At 43.1% G+C, this 6,234-nt stretch overlaps 1 long non-coding RNA gene across 1 annotated transcript; it reads right to left on the bottom strand.

Annotated features, from left to right (window-relative positions):
• Positions 1-820: 820 nt before the first annotated feature.
• Positions 821-5,218, bottom strand: LOC103692606 (uncharacterized). The gene is made up of 2 exons (XR_015623463.1): positions 5,085-5,218; positions 821-1,022 (listed from the first exon to the last, which is right to left on the bottom strand). It is a non-coding gene; the product is annotated as an uncharacterized LOC103692606 (long non-coding RNA).
• Positions 5,219-6,234: the final 1,016 nt, after the last annotated feature.

The raw sequence follows: 6,234 nt of genomic DNA, 5'->3' as shown, positions 1-6,234 counted from the left end.
AGGTGTGTTGGGATATCCACTACTTGCTGTGGTGGGACAACTGGGTTCTGATGGTGCCAAGTGGCATTGGTTTCTGTTGCTTATGGTTTTGTACTTGCTTTTCTCTATTTAGTTATCTCTAGTATTAACTGGCCTTGTTATCTCTGACTGGAGCCTGGCTCTCCTGTAAGCCTGATTGTGATGGACCTCCTAGAGTCAGGCTGTCTCTGGGTGGGGGGTATGTGTATAAAGCACCCAATATTTGAACCTGGTTATGACAAACTTCCTAGAAGTCAAGCTATATTTGGATGTGGTGGTAAGGCTGGATCACCTGATCTGTCCCCATGAAAAATGTGTCTCTGGCAGGGTGGATAGGTTCTGCATCTGCTAGGTCCTGTGGGGGTTCCAGTTCGGCCATTTATTGTGCATGGTGGGTCTGATCTGTGAGCCTGGTTGTGATGGACCTCCTGGTAGTCAACTGTCTCTGGGTAGGGGAGGGGTCTGGAGAGCCTGATCTGCCTCAGGGAGAGTTGCAGTCCCAAAGTAGGTATTTTGTTAATTAGGCTTGTGGTCCTGGATTCTATACAAAAGCAAGCTGAACAAGTGATAGGGAGCAAGGAAATAAGTCCCACCCTTCCGAGGCTTCTGTGCCAAGTCCTGCCTCCAGGTCCCTGCCCTATTTAAGTTTCTGTATTAGCTTTCTTCAATGATGGACTACAATAATCTCTTTCCTCCTTAACTTTCTTTTGGTTTTGGTCTTTCATTCCAGAAAGACTAACCTTAACCAAGGCAATCCCTCAGAATGCATAAGGAGAGAGAAATAAAAAACAAAACAAAGGGATGTACACATATGCAGATTTTATTTAAGTCATAGTTATGTATTTGAATAAGTAATTGGAGATATTTATGGAAGAATTCACAGCCTCAGATCTTTCCTGTTATCGACTTGCAGGGAAGTTTTTTTTTTTTTTTAAGATGTATTTGTATAAGACCTTGCTTGAGTCATTCTTTACCCATTCTTCTGTGTATCATTCTGTCAGTATCTGCAAAGAATAGCAGATAAGTAAGAAATTTTGAGTAGAGGCTTGGATCCTGTATGTTAAACCATCTTTCCTTCTTTATTTTCTGAGCAGGTGGCAGGCTTAGCTAGCAGACATTAATGACATCCAATCCAAATCAGTCATTAGACACATCTGCTCATTCCCAGAATACAGTAAGGAAAATTCTTTACCAATGAAAACACTCAGACAACAACAATATATCATTTTCTTATCCAGGATCTACATACCTTGACTGCCACTTTGGTTATCTTAATATTAATCAGTATTATTATCAAATTTGGAAGTGCATGTTGTTTTTAAATTAAAGACTTAAGCAGTTTTCTGATGTCTGGAATGTGAAAAACTGAAGATTAACCACAAACTCATCAAACAGTTTAGGGCCTTATTTTAAGATGAGTGTTAATTAAATCAATGCAACATAGTACTTAATAGACAAACGCTCCATACAATACATAACTAAGCCAGAATGTAGTGCAACATATCTATAATCCCAGCATTGAGAGGTGGAGTAGAGACAAGGGGCTGTTGAGTTTAGGGTTAGCCTACAATTCACAGCATGCTTTTACTCCATAGACAATCAGAGATAGTTTTCACTGAGAAGAATGAGTGACTATGGCCTAGAGACGTAAATTCAAGTTGCTGCTTCAAATAACATGTTACATCAGAGAAGAAATGTTACCAATTTTATCAAAAGAAAGTGATGTTTTATTGGAATGCAGTGGCGGGAACCTTAAGTAGACAGGTTATAGTTAAGAAGGGAATCTCTGCTCTAAAGTTCAGATATCATCTAAGGACCTTCCCCACCTTCTAGGTTGGTGCAACATAATGATAGAATGAGAGAACATTCCAGTGACTTTACCTGGCGGTCAAAGGGTTTAGGCCACTTACACAAGTGGGGCACAAATGTCTATGAGAGGACTAAGGAAGCTCACAGTAATGTTTCTCCAATTTGCCAAATTTCAGCTCTCTACAACCAGGAAACTCTAGTCAGTCAGTTGTGAGGAACTTATTATGAGTTTGGATCTCACCAAGAAACTCCATACACTGTCACTTTTGAAGGAGGGCTACAACCTATACATAATCATGCTTACTATAGTCCCTGGTAACTAATTGCTAATGTTACTTAGAAGATATCTTCAATGATAGACCATCATGAGGGGGGATAATGAAGTGTCTCCTCCATCTCTTATATAGCTATATCCCCCATCCATTTGTCTTTCTTCTTCCTGGAAAATTCTTTACATATGATCGTTCTGCTCAATTCACTCTCCATGGTTTCCCTACTTTCTTATTTTCTATGATGAAACAAAGGATCTATGTCTCTGAACTAATTTATATTCTTCCTTAAGAGACTTTTGACAAGCAGTTATAACAGAAGGCTGTTTTGGTATTTCATACTTGCTATCAAGCACTGATTATATGCAGTCACTTTACCGATAATGGAAGCTTGACGTAAGGGAGGGGCTTCAGGGTTACTATACTGCAAGAGCAGTCCCTTCCCTGATTAGTCATTTTCTTATCATTGTGATGTCAACCACATATATGACTGAAATTGCATTTTGTGATAAGAGTTTTGAGGCAAGCACCAGAGAGTGCTCCAAATGAAACCTGAGGCTGCGTGCAAGCTTTCCATGTGGAGAGGTGAGTTTCATTCCTTAAGTAACCAAAGTGATGTTTTTGGCCCTTGCTGTCTTAGTCAGGACTACTATTTCTGTAATGAAACACCATGATCAAGAATGTATGGAGGACAGGGTTTATTTGTCTTACCCTTTGACTGTACAGTTCATCACCAAAGGAAGTCAGGGCATGGACTCAAACAAGGAAAAAACCTGGAGGCAGGAGCTGATGCAGAGGCTATGGAAGGGTGCTGCTTGCTTCCTTGCTCCCTACCGCTTGCTTAACCTGCTTTCTTATAAACCCCAGGATCACCCTCCCAGGGATGACACCAGCCACAATGGGCTGGGCCCTTCTCCATCAATCACTGATTAAGAACTTGCTTTACAAATGGATTACCTGGAGGCATTTCCTCAGCTGAGGCTCCTTTCTATCTAATCACTTTAGTTTGTGTCAAGTTAGCATAAAACTAGGCACCAGTTGCCAACTGGTGCAGCCAGAGGTTCATTATGAGCCCTCTAAAATGCAGACTTAACATCTTCTGAAGAACTTTTGACCTCAGATGGACATCACAGTGAGCTGGGTGAGGACAGCAGAGCTAGCTGGGAATCATCAGGGAAGCAGATGGGGCAACCTTGAACTTGCAAACAAGGTTCTCATTCACCACAAACTGCATCTTCCTGCAGTCAAGGCCAGGGGCTGCTCTGTATCCACATCATTTGTCCAGCAATGGACATTCAGTGGTCCTATTACAGTGCTAAATGAGGTCTGTCTCAGGTGGAAATTGGTGATAATGTACTGATTGATACATTCGTGAGGACTAAGTTACATATCTGGGTTCCGAGGAACATCCACAGTGACTCAGATCCAAGCACTGTCTCTTCACTGTGGAATCCAGAGTGGGTGGAATGCTTCATGAAGCCTTCCTCTTTACCTTGGGAATGCTACTCATTGTGCCACATAGGCAGTTGTTAAGGGTACTCTCTGGCCTTGATGCTTTTATAATTTACATGAGATAATCAGCTATGTGACTATAAAGGTTTTGAGTAAGAATTTCAGTGAAAGATATAAAGATAATATATATGCAAAAGACAGCTATAAAGGTAAAAATTTCCACTATCAGACAATTACCTTTTCTTTATACACATAAAACAATTCTTAACAATTATAGAAGTAATGTTTAGAATATATATAGTTTCATGTATGCTTCATATACATGAAACTCCTTAACAGCTGAGGGTCATGTGTTTACAGAAGAGGGAATGAATAGAGATGCAGAACACAGCACCTTCACTCACATGCCACTGGCTCTGAAGAGGTTTCAAGAACAGGGTTTTAGGGGTGCCCCCTGTCATCAGGATGATGTTTGGTAGCCTGGCTTTACTGCTGGATGCAAATGACAACCTCTCACCATTCTTCAAATTCTATCAACCTAAGGTCTACCATGCAGGGGTCCTAGCTTGTTCCTTGTGGACCGTCCCAGCCACATGACCTCAGTGTTGCAGATGAGAACACAGTGCCCCATCCAGGTCACCTTCCATCAGGCTCCAGTGCAGAATGCTGTGGAAGGAGTTCAGATTCCCTCCCATTCCACTCCTCCCCGTTCCTTGTTTCCTAGTACCCAGAACAGAGGAAGTTGACTGTTCCTTCTTAAAGTGACCCAAGCAGAACAAACTTCAGCCAGCCAAAGGCACCTGTGTCTGCTGGATTCTGTAGTAATTGTCTTTGAGAAAAACCAAGAGGACACAATGAGCAGTAAGCATGTGGGGAAGACAGATGAAGAGAAAGCTGGAACTGGCTGAGGAAAACAAGGTGAGGGTCATATATGGAGGAAACCAGAGCCCAATGCAGTGGGTTACCTTGTAATCGCAGCATCTAGGAGATGTATACATATAACATACATATACATATATATGAAACTATATATATATATATAAACTCATGTTTAGAATATTATATGTATTTTCATACATATACAGCATATATATATATACAACACACACACACACACACACACACACACACACACACACACACACACGGCATTATTTGTTCGCACTTGAGACCGGGCTTCAGATAGGCCAAGCTGGCTGTGAATTCATCATGTAGCTGGGAAGACAATAAGCTTGTGTAGTTAATCTCTACCTCCCAGGTAGAGAGGCCAGGTAAGTGATAGAACCACAGCCACAGTTGTCTCATATCCTGAAACTGCTGCCAGTCCAATAGTGACTCTCAAGGAAAGGTAGTCTTACACTGTCATCTCCCTCCAGCAAATACTGCAATCATTTCCTTGTTTAGATTCCTGAAGAATCACTATGGACTGTCAGCAGTACCAGGATGGGAGACAACCGTGACTCAATCACTTACCTAGCCTCTCTGTTAAGGGCCCTGAGAGATCCAGCATGAGAACAGAGCCATGACTCCCTTTACCTCTTAGATCATCATTCAGCTTCTGTATGTGCCCACTGTACCATAACTATGAGCCCAGGTCTGAATCGGTTGCACAAACATGTCCTGCCCTTCCCTGATTGGACTTGTCTTAGTATTACAGTTTCTACCCACTCTTAATCAGTAGAATTCTGAAACAATGTCTATGGAATGTGGAAGTGTAAGAAAAACAATCTGGTTTGTAAAGCCATGGTCCTGACAGAGGCCAATCTTGGTACTATGCTCTCAGGCTGTGTCATCTAGAGGAGTGGTTGTTACACGTTTCTGTCTGGTCACTTACACTAATGCTTGCTGCTGCCACCTGGTGGGTGGAGGCCTGGGTGTTGCTAAGCATCCTTCAATGTACAAGGCAGGCCCAGATACACAGACCAGAGCCAGGCCTAGACCTGAGGCAGAGCAGTGGTGAATTGGGGGTAGGGCGGAGTTGCTTGCCCTGTAGATGACCTACAGCGTTGCTTCCCTCCTTGTGACCCTTATCACATTCCTGACCCTGGCCATACCTGGATCCCACTCTCTTCTCTGTCTTGGACTTTCAGAGAACACACTCACAGACATTAAGTTAAGGCCACCAAACTCCTTTTCTAGAGCAATTCCTGTTGCCTAGGATCCACACCACCCTCTGTCCTCTGTCTTCCTGTCTTCCACAGAGCCAGCTGAAGAAGTGTGGCCTCCTGGGATCAGCTAGCTTCAGCCAAGTTGGTGCCAGCCACCAGCAGGGGATCTCAGGAGCCTGCTGAGGGTGCATGACCTCTGGCAGGCTGGCTGTCTAGGAAATCTCAGGCCCACTCATCCATGCCTGTCTTCTTCACCCTTCACAGGACACAAGGTCACACCAAGAGGAACAATTAAAACTGAGTTAATCCTGGGCCTGCCACTGTGAAATGGTGATGTGTCTCTCCAATATGACTGCCAACCAGACTGAGCACCAGGGAGCCTTCTGTCTGATTTTAAAAAGTGTGACAGCCATCAGCCTCTAACTGGCTTGGCCTTGAGTTCCAAGGATAACATCTCCTACGATGAGGCTGTTGAATAGAAGACAGCATGGGACCTCCAGCAGTCAGGAGGACTCTGACCAGTGTGAGCTATATGCATGAACAAACATCATCTCATGCGACTTATGATAATGGTGCTG

Source organism: Rattus norvegicus, chromosome 6 (genome assembly GCF_021556685.1).
Source record: "Rattus norvegicus strain SHRSP/BbbUtx chromosome 6, alternate assembly SHRSP_T2T, whole genome shotgun sequence".
Classification (NCBI taxonomy): Eukaryota; Metazoa; Chordata; class Mammalia; order Rodentia; family Muridae; genus Rattus; species Rattus norvegicus.
Note: the sequence above shows the minus strand (reverse complement) of the source record. Positions and strands in the feature narration are given on the sequence as shown.